This window comes from Corvus brachyrhynchos, unplaced genomic scaffold (genome assembly GCF_000691975.1).
Source record: "Corvus brachyrhynchos isolate BGI_N302 unplaced genomic scaffold, ASM69197v1 scaffold142, whole genome shotgun sequence".
Lineage (NCBI taxonomy): Eukaryota > Metazoa > Chordata > Aves > Passeriformes > Corvidae > Corvus > Corvus brachyrhynchos.
The window spans coordinates 7641791-7662048 of record NW_008237226.1 but is presented as its reverse complement, the minus strand read 5'-3'; the positions used below and the strand labels follow the sequence as shown (position 1 = coordinate 7662048).

The following is a 20258-nucleotide window of genomic DNA, read 5'->3' as shown; positions in this document are numbered from 1 at the left end:
AGAGGAGTCCAAGATGTTAGTCCACTGACCCGCGGCCCCGAAAACGTGGTGGCCTCTGAGCCAAAAGACAGGGCGGGCTGTGCGCCATCCTGCTGCCCCAACACCCCCGCCAGTTGCTCTGCCGGTGTGGCATCCTCGGGGGGTGAGGGGTTCCGCGGCAGTGCAGGGCGACCCGGTGCAGGCTCCGTGGCATCCCCCACCTGTGGAGCTGGGGGGAGGTTTTCAGATATCTCTCCATCACATGCCTCCGAAACGGACAAACCAGCTTTACTGCTACAGTCAAGGTCTATCAGCAGATTAAACAAAGACTGCCAAGTGCATAATAATTCTAGCACTGATGGATCCCCAGGTGGGAGCTCGCTCAGGATAGCACAGCCTAGTTTCTGCCACAGCCCAAAATCCAGGGTGGTGTCTGTGTTTGGGGAGACGCCGTGCAAATCACCCCAGTCTAACAGTTCACAGAGCAAGTCCTCAGAGACGGAGGCATTCATTGAACTGATAATACCTTTCCAGACTGATAGCACTGTGTCATTTTTCAAGCCGCTGTTCGCCATTCTCTCAGTCCCGTTGGACATCCCGGTCCAGGGGGCGGGGCAGGGAACAGTGTACCCCTAAAGAAATTCGGCTTGGCTCGCAGCGTGCAGGACACATCACAGTGTGCAGATCACGTCGGGGTCACCAAATATTACAGCGTCCATCAGTGGTAGGAAGGAGAGGAGAGATCCAACAGGCAGGAATTGTGCACCAAGATTGATGTATTTAATTATTTTACAAACTCTTTTATAGACTTTTTCTTCATAGTCTAATTGGTCAAAGAATCAGCCACCCCTTGGGGTGATTGGCTAAAATCCTAAAACATCCATTGTCAAAATATTTTTCTACTGTACCATAAACAAACTCTGCAAGGTTGCAGGTGTTCATAGTTTATAGAACTCAGCTAACGTCTTCCGTGAGAGAGAAAAGTATCTCACAGGACTGGAAAGAAGCAAGAAAAATTCTTGCTAGCAGCCATATTGTACCCACCCACCACTTTTATGTTTCATTTATAGCTTTTCTGATGGGGCTGGTGAGCTTCATCTCTGAATGCTCCTCTCTTGCACAAGGTACCCGCTGCCTGGTGGCAGAGCACTCTGCAGCTCTCCGTCTCTCACAGCTGGTTTTCTACTTCTCTTGTAGCATACTTTGGTAATCTATTCACTCTCCAAAACTGTGTATCAAAGCAATTAGTCCCTTCCTTTACCCCTTCTTGCAGTACAGGCTTTGGCATTACTGCAACATCTCATTTCAGGCAAAATCTTGGTCTTACTTATAGTGACCACAAAGAGCTTTGTTCATTCTGAAAGTTGCTCTTGAAGTGTTATTAATTTGTCATCCACTTACTCTCAAGCAGTTAAATTTTTCTATCAAACACAACAGTAGTATGGTAAGTAGACTTTCAGATCAATCTTATACAAGGAACAATAAATCCAGGGGTAGGACTGAGATTAGATTAAAAAACACTCTGGAAATTGAAACTGGACCAATGAGTTGGCAAAAGATCAACAAAAATGCCCATAATTTAGATCAAATTAGAGGACACTAGCATGTGTACAGTAAGATTTGTAATGCCTGCAGTGTACTTTGCCATAATTAATAAAGTATGCCTGTGGTAAAAAGCAAAATATCTAGTTAAAGAAGGGCCACTCCCTCCCAATTAGTTTGGAAATAAGCTGTGTAATATGCTGGAAACTGCAGAGTACATCTCCAAGCACAAATATGACAAAGATAAGGTGAGGAGAAACTTTGCACTGTATTTGATCTCTAAACCTCAGTGAAATTCTAATTAGACAAAACCTGTTCTAAATGTTTTAATTCTGTGTCGTAAGTGCTGTTTAGCATTTTAGCACAGCTTTTTTGCCTCTAGTGCATATTATTCCCCATTCGTAACCCTCCATCCTCCATGAAAAGGAAACCAATTACTGATGATTTGCCAGCAATGTCACAGAGCTGCCAACTAGCCATTTTCCTCAATGGTAAAACAATTTCACAAACGTGGAGTGTTATACCATATTGAATGCCACCGAGGTGTGAGACAGTCCTGTAACTAATGATAGTCCCACTTCCATTTCCTGAAGACTCTTAAGACCAGGAGCTGGAAGAGAAACACCACAATGTCAGTAGCTGATTTTTTTTTTTCCCACCGAAGTAATGAACGTAAACCCACAAGCATGAGTGAGCGTGCCATTCCCAGGAGTGTTCTAGATAAAGCAAGAAAATTGGGGTCACTACTCATAGAGAGTAGTAGTAGTGATCAGTGCTTTAAACCTAACACTAAGCTTTCCTTGTGGCCCATAAATTCTTCATTCTTTGTGCCCATTATCAGTGATACATTCTTCTCCCCCGGCTTTGTTAACCTCCCCCTAGGTCTGAGATAACACCCAGACAATAGCACTACCTTTATCTTATCTCAAGTTCCCACTGTGGGGGTTTATCTTACAGTCCAAGTTCCAGGTATCCATGGAGGCGTATTCACAGGGGACTGTGGTGGTCTTTGGTGATTGCCAGTGACATCTGTCCCATAACTTCAGGCGATCTTTCTTTGACTGGTGATATGTGTGTAAGCAGTTACTTCTTTACACTGCTTGTTATTGTGGGAATTTTTGTCTGGATGTGCTAACAAGATCTCACTTCCACCAAGTCTGGAGTTAGTGGCATCTTGTTGCTCTATTCTATGCTTATCTCATGGCAAAGTCCTTCCAGGACCTTAAGAGTGTTTGAGACAGGCCACCATGATCTTTAAGTCCTCACATCGTGTACAAGTCGTATGCACCACTGTCATCTGCCATCCATCAACTGTGTTAGGCAGGAACACTGGGAAAGAGACTTCTCTGACAACAGACCCTAGAGACATCATGTTAAAAGACACTTAAATACAGACTGACACATACTTCTTCCCATCATATTATTCTACCAGACCTCACCACATGAACCCTCCATACAGTCCTTCAGAATATGTGACACTGTACCTTCACTAAGTTTTACAACTCCTTTATGCTATGTTTACTCTGATAAAAAAAACCTACAAATTCTTATCAATGTGTCATTGCCTCACTTGCCCCACTCCTCTGCCAGCAATCTTCAGAGCAAGAAGACACAGGCTGGTGATCTGCCAGAGAAGAGGCACGTTGGAGGAGCACCTACGTCTCTTCATTGCCCAAGGTGAGACTCCTCTCCAAGCACCACCATCAAGAGGTGAAGGGTTATCCCACTTGGTTCAATTCAGAGTCACACTCTACCACGCCACTCTAATTATTTCTCACACCCATCAGTTCAGTGACATGTCAGAGAGTAAAAGTATCTCCATACTCCAGATAACCGTCGCTAGCTTCTACCACCTCTGTGCTGGGACTCCACCAAAATTATCCGGGATTGTGCCTGAACTGCCTGTCCTGTGTCTCATGAATTTGGTTCGTGCAACTTGGTAAATGCACCAGAATGACCTCAAACCATTTTAATTCTACATTAATAAAGTTAAAGGTCATCTAGGAGTAGGCTTTCAGGGTTCTTTTCATATTTGTCTGTTCAATATAACATGCATTTTATTGACAGTAGAGAATTTTTGTCATCATAATAATCATCATAACAATTTTTTATATCAAGTAATTACTTTCTAAGAAGTAAGTTGCCCGCTTTTGATTTTTTTAATGTCCACTGACATCAAATTTTAGTATCATATTACTTATGATCAAGTATTCAGAGTTCTTTCATGTAGTCTCAAGCTAAAAGCCCTGAGCAGAGTTACTCATTCAGAGCATTTTGCACTGAGGGCAGAGATGAGGGTGTTCAAGTAGCACAAACTAATCCAAGAACTCAGAAGTGAGATGAAAATGCTTGTGATGACCTTTCACTTCGTACAATAATTTATCTAAAACAAATGTTCCTTTAATTTGCATTATAATGGCAATCACAGGAAATGACTGGCCAGCTCTCAGAAGTTTATCTGCAGTAATTAAACATTTTCTACCCCAGATTTTCTCTTTTCATTGATGAAGCTAAAAGTGCAATTCACTTCATCTGGAAATGCATTTCCAGAAGGTCAAAAAAAAAACTTGTGCCATTTTCTTCACCTTCTATTAAACATGTATCAAACTACCCATGAGCATTCATACTGTATATCATTGAACATGAATGGGCTCAATGACCTGTGCAGAACAAGGGTACCGAGCAACCTATTAGACATGCTGACAAAAACACAATATTTGGGTCATATTATACAACATAAAAACAATTACTCCAAAGTTACACTCAAAGATACAGCTTACTTAAAACTGCAGACAAGTTTTGTTCTTCAGAAGTCATTTTTCTGATACAGAAGGATAAATGAATTTTTGGGGGTTACCATTACATTTAGTCATGAAGTCTGTTTTATAGCATTGAATAGCCACAAGCTGTATTTAGAATTTAAAAACAAGAGTGCACGCAACAATTACTATTGTGTCTTCTTTTTTTTTTTTGCCTTTTTTTTCTACTCAAGAACATTCTGTGTATTTAAACCTTCCAATAAAACATTCTTTTTTTTTTTTTTTTATTGAATTTGCAGATTAAGTAGCAATCTGATATTAGGAAATATCTAGTTTTCTTGTCATTTATTCATTTATGACAGAAACATCATCATGGAAAAAATGACAAAAAAACCCCAAAAAAATGTTCTCCATTCTAATCAGGCTCAGACAAGGTTTGGGACATGAACAGACCCCACTATCCAAGAATTCTGCATTTAAGAAACTCTTTCATGCCAAAATATCTCAACCTTTGCCAATCTAAGAGCTAAAGGACATACTTGAATGAATGAAAGCAAAACAAGAAATCTCATTAAATGTTCCCAGCAGCTCCAAATCATTATGAATTTTCCAATAGAGCATCTGATAATTATATTAGTTTTCCAATAATGTAGTCAAATGTCTCTCATTACAACTAATTGGGAAAGTATAACAGATTACCCAATCTCACTGTTTTATGAAAAGAAAATTGTGTTTGGTCAGCTCTGCAAGCTGTTGAATGTAAAGACATACACAAAAAGTCACAAACATGTCAGGACTTACCTTCCTGTGGGTTGGAATTCTCTTACTGGATAATTCTTCCTATGCAGACTTCGAAAACTGACCTACAAAAAGTTCACAAGGCTGTAAATTTCCAGTAATACTTTGATTACAATTATAAATATTTCTAGTGAGCAAGTCTAAATACATTGTTAATTTTCTGTAAGTGTCAATCTCAGAAACTTTACTGGTACTCCTGAGGCTTAAACTGCCTCTGACCCTCAGGGCCATAGTTCTTGTGACAGAGCCATTAGCTTCATACAAACATCTCTCTGACAAAACCTGCGGGCAACAGGATGAGGCATAATCACAGCTGCACAGTCTTTGCCACTGGCATTGAGGAGCATGCTGGAGGAAATCCAGATGAAACTTGTAAAGTTGGCAGTCAGTCTGGTTTTGCCCCAACAGAACAATAAAATTCACATTACTATTGTTTTCATTATTACTGTGGTTATCCAGCTCAGTAGAGCTACAGCTTGTGTGGAGCACTGGGGTGGTAAGACAGAGCTCACAGAACATACTGTGCTGGTTGGGGCAAAGTTGCCCTTTCAGCCTGGGCCATGGGCATTTCTGCCCAGCAGTGTCAGCATTGTGAAATCCCATCAGAACTATGGAGCCTATTTGGAGGCATGCAGCTGACAGCCATTCAATTCTGAACCCCTGTACAGTCTTCAGAAGTTTATTTTTCACAAAATTAAAAAAACAAATTGACATACAGAAAGCTGAGGCAATAAAGGAATATGGGGTTTTAAAATGCCTGTAATATGTCTTCACGAGAGGTTCCAAACTCATAATTGTTTAAAACAGGACGCAGAGGGGAGATGCAACCCCAGGAGGGATTCAATTATTCATGGCAGCATTTGGAGTCACAAGCATGACACCAAAGGCCTGAAACCACAGACAGTGTACAATTACCGCTCCAGCTCTGTTTGGGCACCATCTCCTGGACATTGCCCATGTGTTTCAGAGACTTCAGGGCTGGAGGCCACGAGAAGCATATGCTTCCTATTGCTTCACGCACTTGTGCCTATGGGCTAGAGAGCAGAGGGATCACTGTGCTCAGCTATTTGCTGCTGAAGCTCTACCCTTCATGTGTAGGGCAGCAGAAGGCAGCTATGGTTCAATGCTGCAGATCTGCCTCTGAACAATGGAGAAAGTAGAGCTGGTGGATAAAAAGTTGTTAGGATGGTGCAGGAACATCTCTGTGCAGCTAAGTCTAAATACATCTCAGTATTTCAAATGCTTGGCAAAAAAAGCTGTAGAAACTTTGCCTTCACCTGTGAAACCTAATAAGCACAAGACTACAATAATAGGATGCCTATAGTAATATCAATAACAATAATAATAATGTTGATAAAGGAGACAGTTCTGCAATAAATATTACGATGATTAATTTTCCAGAACTTTCAAATGGCCATTTCAGACCACTGTCTTTATATATTATGAATGCTGCATATATGTTATCATTGATTTTTTTTTTAACTTAGAGTTTTTGAAATATTTATGGCTTAAATTGGCAACAGACACAAAATATGCATGGAAAAAGATAGCACTGGGAACACTGGTGATAATCTGAGAAGTACTTAATGGAAAGAGGTACAATTATTAAAAGAGTGGCAAGATATGATGACACCACAAATAAGATCACACCGTGTGAGAGAAAAAAGTATTTTGCAGAAGATCCAAAAGAATTAATTCTAAATCTAAATTAAGCCTTTCTTTCTTCTACACATCATTCATTTCTGGTCTGAGAGCAACTTTCCTGCTTTTCTGATTAATAAATAGGGTATGCAAAACAAGTTTATTTGGAAAGCTGGGCAATGAGGAAGGATACAACCACTGCAATGAGGCAATGAATTATAATTGTGTCACGTCACCCTATTCAGGAACCTCTGTTTGCCATCCTGGCTGCTTCCATACATGCATTACTTGGTTAATATCAAGTACAAATGTATCACTCAGCAACAATCTATCCCCTCAGAAATTTAAACCTGGGGATGTCTTTTCACTGACTGGCAGGATAGATCACTCAAAGTTCTTCTTTTCTGTCTGCATTCAATGTAAGTGTTCTTCAAATTCTTGAGAGAAAATGGTAGTTATTTAAAGGTCAGGTAGGCAGAAAATTAATTAATATAGTTAAGAGACCTGAAAACCACCTAAACCAAACCTGAACAGAAAAGATGGCCTACTAGAGCCATGGTGAGAACACAGTTAAGCTCCACTGTTAAATACAAAAAGTTACTTGGTTCCTCCCTTCTGTGTTTTAAATAATTCAAGCCATTTGCAATGACCAAAACCAGCATTCAAAATGATGGAGTGTGTGTCTGTGCACATGCATGTTTGTGTTTGCGGGGGAGGAATAAAGATTGAAATTAAAAAAAAAATTAATTTCTTTTGCTCTCTAATTTGGCATTTTCTCTAAGTGGGACAGACAGAGTCCCAGGAGTAGGACAGAACCTGCAGCTGCTAAAATTTCAGCTAATTCAAAAGAATATCTAAATTCTCCTTATTGTGAAAACAAGTGATTTAAATGTTGGCAAATAGAATTATTTATCAACAGTTGCATGGCCTCACAGAATGAAACCTAATTCAATGCTATTCTCAAAGAAACCTTATCCCTTTCTTTAATGCAAAGATGGGAATGAAAATGAGTACTGTGCTGACTGATAAAGGGGAGCTATTGCTTTCCAATAAGGTAAATGGCACAAGCCTGATCCCAGAGTAATTTGGCATAAAACTGGTTTTCTGGGTAACATGAAAAGGATATTGTGTATGGAGTCTCTTCCCATTGATTCATTCCCTCTTTTCAGGCTCCGGTGCTGCTGAAACAGATTGTCTGCTCTAGGACAAACCCAAGTGACATCTGATTCACACACTGGCAGCCATTTAAGCCTATCTGGTCGAGCAGGCTTCCATGAACTGGGGACTTCAGGTTTTTTCCACAGCATTTATCAGCAGTTTTCATGCTGTGGAAATGATCTTGGCAGTGCCGCTCACAGCAATCCCTCACCCCTTAGCACCACCGCTCCTTGCAAATACAGCTTTCCTTACTTCTAGGTGTGTTACCTCGAAAGACTTCAGCCTAGGAAGGCTGTGCAAATGATCAGTTAAGCTGGGAGTCCTCAGACAATTTGGATGATGTGCAAAATCAATGCCCTGTAAAAACTACTATAATTTTTTTTAAAGCAATTATGTTAACTACCTGCCTACTTAACTCTAGCATTTAAATCCCACAAGGCTTTGGAGCCTGCAAATGGTCAAGCACTTCAAGCATCACCTAATATATTTCCTCTGGGTCTCAGCCATCTCCTAAGGTGCCAGGAGCCTCTTTAAGGGTTCAGTTGTCAAAGAAAACCCAGTGTGTCAAATGCATGTAAGTAAGATGAGGCATATGCTTAAACACACCTACTATATGGGGTGATGGTCTGTAGAATAATAGAGCAATTCATTATATATATGAGGGGAGAAATTTAATTTATCTGTACCTAAAAACATGTCCAGGAGCTAGATAAAAAGGATGCCAAGTAAAAAAAATTATGTTAACAGTGTGCCTTAAAATATCTGTGGGTTAATATCTTACAACTTATTCCCTGAGGGAAGAAAAAGAACCAATCCATATCTATATATAACCATCAGCACATGGTACAGTGTTTTGCATCATGAATTAGATGCTGTCCAATGAAGACTCATAAGAATAAAGCAAATTAAGAACAAAACCAGGAACTCTGGGGAGTCCTGGAAATAACTGAGGATGAAAGCACAGTGCATTCTAGGCATTTATTAAAGCATTTATCTATTTGAGACATAAGCATCAGTTCTTCAAAGCCAGTCTGAATCACTGCTACAACCAAGATAAAAGCAAGCTTAAACAGGAGCAGACAAACTCATTCAAAATTACAAAGGCTGGATGAAAAAAATCAGCACGGGTCAGTGCAATGTCAGAAGAGGGAGGATTTGATATGACTGTGCTGAAAGATATCCATGCTCAACACATATCAAAAAAGAACTTCACAATTCAGCAGTTTGTATCAAAATGGGCAGAGCTAAAGAATGAAACATACTTGAAAAAGATTTCTACAGCTGTTCCTTGAAATTGCACATCGACAATGTTATGATCTCTTTAATAGTAAAGGAGCTGAAAGAAAAGAGGTAAAGTCCAGCCTTCAAAGTAGAAAATGCTTCCTTGTTAAACAAAAGATAGGCAGTACATACAAAAACTCTCCTTGAAAATAACCCTTAAAGTCATTAATATTGCATGTGTCATTTAAAGATCAGTGAAACATGCATAAAGGTGATGGCAATGTTCTACCCATAAGAGGAATTAAATAGTAAAATTCTATTTATTTTTCAATAAGGAATAATTTATTGCTAAGACTTAACAATGAACAGAAAATAACTTTTTTTACCTACCAGTACAATTCTTATAATCGTTCAAACATGACATATGGTTATTTAATGCGGTATTATTCCAGATACAAAGCTCATCAGATTTCTCCTATTATCAATCATTAAGGGCAGAACAACTGGTCTTTCTAACCTTTGAGAAGATACAGGAAAAAAACCCCAAATATTTATCTTTACACATAAAATAAGCATGATAATGTAGAGAACATTTTGGAATTAGTCTGAGATCTGATACAGTAACACTTTGTATTATCTAGTAAATGAAATAAAATGTGTACTCAAGGGTTACATAAATAGCCAATGTGAGTGTGTGGTAAGGTGTAGCTCTTGTCATGTCAAGAGGACTCTTCAGCAGTTGCAACTACTTGGATACAGCATTTCTGTATTGAAAAGAGAGTCTTTAGATGACAGATAGATTATGAAAGCAAGTTCACCAAGTCCTTTCATTTTATCTATTTATTTACCAGACCCTTTGGCATGGAATCCAACATTTCTTTTTGCTGTAATAGGAACCTGCACCCTCTTGTCCTCTTTGTAAAAAAATATCTTCTTAATCAAAGCCTTCTTTTACTTACTCTAGTAAGTAAAATTTTAAATTCTGAATTAAATCAGTCACATCTCATATTAACTTCAGATATGTTGACTTAAAGAGTGCCTCCAGTCTGAAACCAGAACACATTGCTATCCTTCATCTGTATATACAGTGTTTTTTTAACATCTTGTTTCTTCTTGCCTCACATAATCTCCTGGTATACTTACCATATGAAACAAAAAATTCAACATTCTGTGATTTTGATGTTATTCAATAGAAGAGAACTTGGGCTGTAAGGCACAATCACAGTCTGAATACGATCTAATTTAATACAAGGTCCCCATTATGCAAATAGTTTTTTATTATGTACTAAATTCATGATCTTACGTAAAAGCCCTCAGAAATTAATCATTAATCAATGTGGGAAAATTGCTTGGCTTTTTTATATGTTATTAATTTAAAAAGAGATTGCCCTGGAATGGATTCAAATACAAGTGTACATTTTCATCATTTAATAATCAAAACCTGACTACAGACTTTGTGTATGTCACTAATGTGGCTCTTCATGCTATGCTACTAAACAAACATCCCAGTGGTAAGCCCGAAGGCATCACTAAACTGGCATTTCTATTGCAGTTCCAGGTGTAATTACATTCTGTGTACATGTGTACATGTTTACAGGATAACATGCATTATGAGAATGTGGACTATAATTTACTAGTTTTTAATGGAAAATATCCTTTATTTGAGCGTTTGTTTCCAGCCAAGACCTCTGTGAGAAACTTAGACCTCAGTGATGATAAGCTTCAGGGAAGTGGTACAGCAATTAGCAAATACAAGAGCTAGTTCCATGGGGAATTCAGAAACAAGAGCTTCCCTGCTGGGATAAATAGAGGCAGTGTTGAAATCAAAATGTTTTGTTATAATACTTGATGCTATTAAAATCAGTCTCTGCTGAATTCTCTCACATGGGAATGAAAATTCTTTTGTGTGTAGTGACTTGCAAAATTAAGAAATGTCTAATGTCAAAATAGAAGCTCCAAGTAATTTTATAGACAAAAACTTTTAAACACATCAAGAAACAGACAGTGTTTCCCCAATATTGCAAGCAAGCAAAGTTCTCACATCTTCGTGAAATTTATCTGGAATTTAAATTGACATTTGCTATACGTAACAAACAACTCGATGTTCATTTCTCATTACAGTCCTATTATTGTATAGAGTGCCTATGGACAGGCATAGTAAAAATATGTAAATTTACCATTAAGAAAGTATGTTCTGCCTTCAGTCATTATGCACCTCTTTGCTTACTGTGTATAATTAGCATACAAAAATAAATTGTTGTCAGATTTCTTGTTCACTTGCTTTGCTACAGATATAAGTTGAATCAACAGCTCAAATTAGGTTTTAGACAAGAAAAAAAATGGAAGCAGCAGTTTTTAAATATAGAAAAATCATTCTGTAGCCATTCAACAGGCACTACTGTGCAACAATCTTGAAAAGGCTGATTTGGCAATACAAATGTGCTTTGCATATCCTCTGAAGGACATGCAAACCATTTCCTTTAATTAGCAAAGTTAACTTGATAAACAGCAAGCATTCGTAATTTCTCTTCATGCCAAATGAAAATAATTGTAATTTGATTAGAGTTCTATCATAGTACAGCTTCATTTTGTGACATAAACACCTACACTATTTTTAATGGGAATTCTCATTGGATAGATTGTCATGAAATATCTAGTCTTTCTTTTTATTAGAAGTCTACATTACCATCTCTACAGGAGCAGAACATTAAAACTTTTCCCAAGCTTCTATGTGCCCAAAAAGACAATTGTATTAATAAACTAAACTTTCCTAGGTGAAGCCTGCAAGAAGACATGACCCACACCCTTCTGCCATGGTGATGTACTTACAAAGACATAGGAAATCAGCTTTTTGCAAAGGACATAGGCATAGAACAATTTAGAAAGATGAAATGAGACAGGTGGTATAATAATTTGCCACGTGAATGGCTTTGTTGTTGCCATGCTAACACAGGATAACTCACTGGAGTTCTTGCTTTGATCATTCCCCTCTTTTTTTATCACAGCACCTTTCTTGACATCAGTGTCCATTGTACTTTACTTCACCATAGATCTCTTCTCCCCGAAATTCACTGCTTCTGTTACCTGTGCCCACGTAACTTACCTCACTCTGGCAGAAGGGAAGGAATATACAGCCTCTTCCTCATGAGGTAATCAATAGTGCTTCAAAGATAAGCCAGCCAGCAAAGGCTTGTAAATGCATGTCACTTCTGTCTTCAACAGCCCTCAATGTGTGACATTTGCAATGCTTTTAGTTTCAATGGACCTGGCCCAAGGGAAAGATGTCAAAAAACTTCTGATGAATTGGAGCTCCTGAAGTTACTACTTCACTGGAGGATTACCACCTTATGCCACACTGCTTTCCTTGCATAAATACTACACCCTTAGTCTTTATTAGCATGTTATATACATCATAGATGAACTCTCTAATAAATGATCGTCTAAGTGAAATATTACTTTTTGCTATGAATTTACCCTTTTTTTTGTTTGTTTGTTTTACTTGGTATTAATCAGTTGTTTCATCTACAGTGAGAGATAAAATAAAGAGATGCAAAAATAATTACCTTGATGTAAGTAGAAGAAGAAAAGAACAACAGAAGAAAATCAAACCTTTAACCTTGTTCTCTTGCAAACTGGTAATAAATTCAGATATATTAATTCCTCCCAAGGTTTATCTTGGAGACTACCATGTAAATATCATCTTCCAAGTTTAAACTAGTATGGTTTGTGAAAAAGTCCAGAGGTCAGTGACTTTTCAAAAATACAGAACTGGTGGTCAGTAGAGCAGGACTCAAGCACAAAGGAATTGGAAAAAGTTCTTGAAGCTCCTTATCACTGCCAAAGGTTAGTAACATTTAATTGTGTCAGCTTGAGCCCCACAAGCTCCACATGACTGTATATGTTTGAGTTGAGAATTTAAGGAGAGGGAAAAAAAACCCATCCAAACCCAAACCCAAACCCTCAAACCTTTCTCCATTATCAGATATTACTGAAGGCATAAACAATGAATCAATAAACTCAAATACCCAAATTGCCGGCACAGTCTGAAATGGAATAATAAAATCTGCTATTCATTTTTAGAAGCAGAAAAGTTGCACTATGACTATATATATGACTGTATGACTAAAAGTCATATTTTAGAAGGCAGTATCTGTCTGAGCCCCAAGAGCTCGCCTGGACACGCAGAGCCCAGGGCAGTGCCTGGATTCTGCTCAAAGCTGGGCAGCTGAGTGCACTGTGAAGCTCACATGCACTGGAAAGTGATGTCTTCTCTCACATTCCCAGAGGGAGAACAGATACACTTGGACTTTAAAAGCGAAGTGTTTTATTACCTTCTCTATTTGCACATCCAAGCTGCTAAGTGTATAAACATGAAATACTTATCACAGAATCACAGAATAACTCAGGTGGGAAAGCAGCTCAGGAGGTCTCTAGCTGAGCCTCCTGCTCAAATATGGGTCAGCTTGAGATCAGACCAGTTTGTTCAGGGCATCTTCTACTGAGGATGGAGACTGCACAAACTATAAACCTATGTAACTGTAGGAAACAAATCCTCTAAACATATTTTTATGTATGTGCATATATAAATAATACTGTATTTAATTGATATCTAGAGTTAGAAAAGCAGCTGATCATTTTGAGAAAAGGTTTGAATATCAGGTATTAGGGGATACATATACTAGACAGGGCTGTGATGTAAAATAATTCATTGTAAAAGAGGCAAACAAAGGTGATGTTTGTTTCCTTGTGCCATAGATAAAACAGTGCTCCTAAAAGCAAAGGAAAAACAATTTCTAAGTAAAATATAATTCACAAATGTTATAATAATTTCAATTCCAATGGCACTAAGCTCCTGCTAGGAAAATAACTCTACTTAAAAAAATCAAGATCTTTGAAATGTAGTGATAAAAGTTCAAAGGCTCTGATACCAAAATTGTTGCTTAATTGCTGCAACACTCTAACTCTTCACTGCCTCCTTGGTAGCAAACAGCAAATTGACTGTTCCATTTTTAGGATCCATGATCATGAAGTGCAGTGGTATTTCTGCTGGTATGTTTGAAGTTTGTTCCTTCTGATTTGCTCCTGGGAGATTTCAAAAATAGGAAAGCTGCAGTTGTGTCAGAGATCTATAATTCTCACACTGCACATACTTTATGAATGGTATGTAATTCAATATTTGAAAAAATACTTGAAAAACACCACTCTTCTGTCCACTGAACTGAAGGTTTAGACTAAAAAATGTAATGAAATAGATGTAGGTATGATATGTTAATGGTATATCTGATTTTCCTATCAATACTGGAGAACCTTAATGCATAATGTCAACCATTATTCTTCTATTTTTATCATTTGCGGTAGAAATAACTGTCTACTTATCTAAACTAGATGGGAGAATAAATTAATTTTTTCTGTTCTAAAATATTATGTCTGAAATACAATTGTTTGCTTTGCAGCTCCAGATGGCTCAAAAGATAAACCACTCACACTCTAAGGATCCGTTCAATGCAGAATAAACAATGGGGAGGTACCTGTTGTGGGTATTTTTTGCCTTCTACATTTCAGCTGTGTTTTAAAATTCTTAGATACCAAAACGTTAAATAACATGTCAAATATTAACTTGGTTGATAGTGAGTCTTGGTATTAAAACTTAATATGTCACTTGATTTTGTGCTAACACTCAAAATACTAAAAATTACATATCTTGATAATTTCTCTAAGGTAAATGGTCACTGTTGTCACTGTTTGATTGGAATCCTGTAGGGTTCATGCAATTCTGTCAGGTTTGTGCAATTCCCTTTGCAAAAAACTTTTAGAGGTAATGATGAATTTTTTAAGGCTTTGTAAGCTACTTTCACTGAACAAAGAAAACTAACCATACCACCAGAAAACATCTCATAGGCTACAGGCAAAACCTCCCTAGACACTCATTTCTTAACTCAGAATGGAATAAAGACCAAGTTATTCATTTTTACTGTTCCTAAGAATTTGGGCTCCAGGTACATGATGATATATTACTATAATTAATAACCCTTCCCACAATAATGACAAATAGTTATGATAAAAACTCTCATTCACAGTGAATGAAGGCAGTAGGCTATGAATAACCAAAATGCTTCTACCCAAGACTAACTGCTTAAACAAGAATACAAGGCAATTGTGTACCCTGGAAAAATTACTTAGTACTTAATTAGTCCAACAAAACAATGATTTTCCCTGCTTAAAAATTATATTTTCAGCCTTCTCACATGCCTTAAAGAAGGTGGGTTTTGACCTACTGCAAACCCTGCTACTCTCTGAAGGTTAACAAGCACTGGACAGCAAGAAGGTAGGAAATTATTTCAGCCTTGGTGTCCTCTCAGGAAACACTGGGAACTGTCACCTTTTGCAGTAAGGGAACCTAAATCATGTGAGCCTGCATGCCTTCAGCAGTGGCAGCATGCCCAGATGAGGAAATCTTTGCAAAAACGACAGTCCCAGGCTACAGGGCAGAAGCAGGGTGGCTGCTCAAAAATTTTTATTTAAATTGATACCAGAGACCAAGAATGACAGCTCTGTGCATTCTTCCTTCTTTGGTGAGACATTACCTTTAACTGAACTTCAACCAGTTTTGGGGTCTATGGTTACATAGAATTCTATCCCTGAAGAAAAGCTGGAAGATAACAGGCTTGATGTCCACATCAACAAGCCATAACTTCCTAATCAGGTGTGGGCAGCAAAGTCTGACCAGATTGAGAATGGAATGATGAGATGACCAAACGTGGGTCTAAAGACATAAATGTGAGTCATTAATGGAAAAACAGTTCCGTTTGAAGGACTACTATTACTTCTGCCAAATTCTTTGCTGATGATGCCAAACTTTCACCATCAAATCAGTCCTGTCCTGGTATAGGTAATTCACAGTTATTGATGCTCTGACCATTGCTGAACTCTGGCTGAGGGACTGAGTTACCACATTGGTCAGCAGGCTGCACTACATCCCATACTCTTCCTGGTTTAGGATAACAAAGTAGCAGTCACAAAAGAGCCACAAGGTGATACACTGCTCCGGCAGATCTAACAGGAGTTACTGCCCACATCCACCGTGAGACACTCCTGGGGCTGCAAAGAGCAAAGCTACTCAAGACCAGCCTAGTCAACTCCTCAGAAAACACCTGCAAGGCAGCAGTGCCTGCATATAGGTGGTGTTGAAGTTACTTAATGGATTTGGCCTGTCTCTGAAAGTCTCTTCATTATGAATAACTGGGTGGGGATAACCTACAAAAAAATTAAAAGATTATTCTCAGAATCTTTCTTCACATCTGCACAGTTTTTCAGAAGGCGATAAAAGGGTGCATCGAATACTGTGTGTAGCAACAAGCAAAACAATGTTTGCAAGCTCCCTCCTGGAAGATGAGCTGGTCAGAAGAAATTTTGTAACTGCTTGGGACCCAAGGCCAGTATTCGCTGAGATGAGATCTGTCATTTGTGCTCCAGCGTGGCTGTAGCAGGTTAACCCTGGCTGGTCTCCCACGGGTTCACAGCCCCCTCTCAGGCATCCACCTGCTCTGGGGTGGGGCTCCTCCACAGGAGGGTGGAGGATCTGCATCCCTGTGATCCTCCATGGGCTGCAGGGGCACAGCTGCTTCACCATGGGCTGCAGCCCGGGCTGCAGGGGAATCCCAGCTCTGGCACCTGGAGCACCTCCTGCTCCTCCTTCTGCACTGATCTTCATGTCAGCATAGTTGTTCCTCTCACATATTCTCACCCTGCTCTTCTCCGGCTGCAATTACAACTGTGTAATAATTTTTATTTCTTTTTCTCCTTCTTAAATCTCTTATCACAGAGCCTTTACCACCATTTCTAATTGGCCCAGCCTTGACCAGCAGCACATCCATCTTTGGAGTTGCCAGGGATTGGCTCTGTCTTACATGGAAGAAGCTTCTGGCAGCTTCTCACAGAAGCCAACCCTGTAGCCCCCCCACTACTAAAGCCTGGCCAGGCAAACCCAATACAGCGGCCTGCTAATTAACAAGCATTCAGCAAAGCAGTCTTGTATTCCTTTTAACAAAGGCAAAAAAAATACAGCAGAATATGTAGGGATGTGCTAAAAGAACATGATCCAAGCTATATCACTTCTTCAGCCTGGCTTTTCAGGCTGTTGTCTTCTGTAATGAAAACAAAGCTTTGGGGAACAGAAGTCTCTTCTCTGTGCTGCTGTCCCATACTGCTGGCAGCTGCCTCACCCTGCTTCTCTGAAAGGTGACAATTCCCCTGGCTGGCCTAAAAAGGTTTTATCTACAAGGAGGAAAAGGTAGTCTCAGTTTTGTTTTGACTCCATATCCTAAAAGTGGGAATCAGTGGTGTGATTTCACACAGATTTATATGGGCAGGCTACTTAACAATTACAGACAATTCCATAACATGAGCAATACAGGTTAAAGGGTGGGTTTAGCAATGCCATGTATTATCTACATTATGGCTGGATTCAAAAAAGGGTCAAGATACTTTTATGGAACAAATGTGGGCTGAAAAAGGCATTTTTCACCTAACCACTTAGCATTAAGTTTGTAACTAAGAATGAATATTGCATTCCTTTTCAGGACAAAACACTTCATAATACTGCAGCAATATTTGAAGCATTTTGATGTATGAAGATATAAAGACATTAAAAATTCAACTGATCCTTAAAATATTTAAGAAAAAAGGTTATTTCATAACACATCTTTCATAGCAAGATGTTATAAAAAAAGTCTGGCATTTGAGTCAAAAATATTCAGATATTGGTGACTGAAACAGTGATCCTTAAAATAAATACCAAGAAATTGCATTTTAACAATTAAAATGAAAACATCCTGAAGTCTTTCTTCTGGGTAACATTATTGCTATACTCTATCTTTTACAAATCCCATCTCCTCAGCTGCTAATTAGTGTTTCTTATTCCACCAGGATTTTAAGCTCTTGCAGAATATTGTCTCATGTAGCCTTCCCAACTTCTGATGATTCAAGTTGTCTTTGTGTTTTATTCTTTCCAAACCACTGGAATTGGCTGCTTTTAACTACAGCCCTGACTTGCAGACTATCTCTTGTCAGAACTCCTGCAGGTATCTCTCCCATGTAAAGAAATGAAAGCTCTGACACTGATCTGGGGAAAACAATTCAGATCAAAGTAGTAAATAATTTTTCACAAGTTATTAGACTTGCTATATTGGTGCTTCTCCAGACTTCTGCTCTCCATTACGAGAATGAAGATGTTTCTCCCAAACTCTTTCCAATTGTTCAGTCACAGGGCAGAACAAAAGATGATTTCTCTTGGTATCTCTCTCTGCAAATTACATTTGATACAAATGGTATGATATTCACTGAAAAAACCTGCACAATTTTATGCTGTGAAGTGATATACTTTATTTTTCCAATAGAAACTCGCAGAATATGTAGCAGACCAGTGAAAACCCAAATTGTTTGCAGCTGTATTTCCTTCTTTGTGTGCCTTCCAACTGCTGGTGCCTTGCTAGAACATGACAGTCTGCACTGCTTTACCTGAAAGAACACAAGAAATGAGGTGCTATCAGCTTGTTCTGACACACTTCTCTTCTACCATAAGATGGCAGACATTGTACACAAATTTTCAATAATACACCGAAAATTACAATTATTAGGCCAATATGTATATGATGTTCCCTACTGTCCTTACTGGCATGAACCAGAAAAAAAGTGGTCTCACTGTACCATTATCTGCTACTGCATTCATGGCATCGTGCTATTAGTTCATCACTGCAGCTCTTTCAAAACAACATGACTTGGCAAGAAAAATAAAATAATAAAAATTTGATCAGGCATAAAATTACTGTATTTTTGGTTAAAGTGCATAACAGTAGCACAATATAGGTAAGATACAACTTTTGCTTTTATTCAGCTGTTTTGTATGCTGTAGGTATAAATGAGACTTAAACCAAGCATCAAAACTGAACCTTTCAGACGTTAATGTGATGATAGCTGTGTTATTATGAGCCTAATGATATCTAGTGCACACAAGAATACATAGGTGTCATGCTGAGAAACCAATGATCTGGCTCTCATTCTGACTGCAGGCAAAGAATATCTCATCAAAGCTATAAATTTCATGACTCTGTTCCCAAATTTAAAACCCTTAAGGAAATGGCTTTCATGGTTCAAGAGTTTTAAAGGGTTGCTCTTACTTGGCTTTGTAACAAGGAAATTAATAGTTCTTCCAAACAAATCAGAATTATGCCATAGCTGCATGCATTTTCATGCTGTTGCCTTCAGCATTTCACTTCCTTCCCCAGATAACATCACTGCAGAACCCACACTGAATTCACGGTGGGGAAACATTTATTACCTGCTATGATTTCTCTCTATAGCCTTAGATAGGTGATAGAAGTTGTTTGCTCATTGTAAAAATTGTTTTCATTAGGTCATGTGAAATAAGAGTCAGTTTCTAATAAATCTTCACTTTTCAGAGTAAAACCAGGGTAAAACCTATCCAGCCTAATGTCAGGGAGAGTTAGATTCTGTAGTGTGATGCAGAGCAACCAAGCAAGAGGTAGCCTGCTTGTGGGACTGCAATGAGAAAGAAGCACTGAAGTGAGATACTTCTCTGTCAGTATGGTTTTCTCTGGTCAAAAATTCCTACTGTGCAAATATTGAAGCTCCTGAGAGTGAATAACCATGTTAAATAGTTTTCTTAATTTACAGGTACAGAGATGCTTTCTAATGAGCAGAAAATGAATATTGTATTAGAATTAGCCACTGTGTGTGACACTTTGTGCACATAATGTACTGATCAGGACAAAGACCCTAAATGAGCCACAAATGTCCAGTGTAGCAATACATTGCAATGTATCATTAAGAAAAAAACCAAAATACTGTGGATTCTCATAAGAAGTTACACCTACCCTGGGATTCAAATACCAGAATACCTGCTTTTGTTCAGAACCCTTATGACTGCACAACATTTTAGATCCAACTATTTCAATGCCAGAAGAGCAACAAACAGGAAAGAAACAGCATCTGTGTCAAAAGTAGCTTTGATTTTTTAGCTCAGGCCAATCATTTGGAGTCCTGTCATTAATATAGGAATGTAGCATTTGGAATAAGAATCCTTGCATAACAACAACAATTTGGTAATATACTAAAGAGATTCATTTAATAACAAACTATTGC

General features: G+C 38.4%; 1 long non-coding RNA gene across 1 annotated transcript in view; it reads right to left on the bottom strand.

Moving 5' to 3' along the window:
* Nucleotides 1–5177, bottom strand: part of LOC108445450 — a 14344-nt gene extending 9167 nt beyond the window's left edge. Inside the window, exon 1 of the long non-coding RNA XR_001860304.1 lies at nucleotides 5082–5177. This is a non-coding gene — a long non-coding RNA (uncharacterized LOC108445450). The remainder of the gene's footprint in view (nucleotides 1–5081) is intronic.
* Between the last annotated feature and the right edge of the window lie 15081 nt (nucleotides 5178–20258).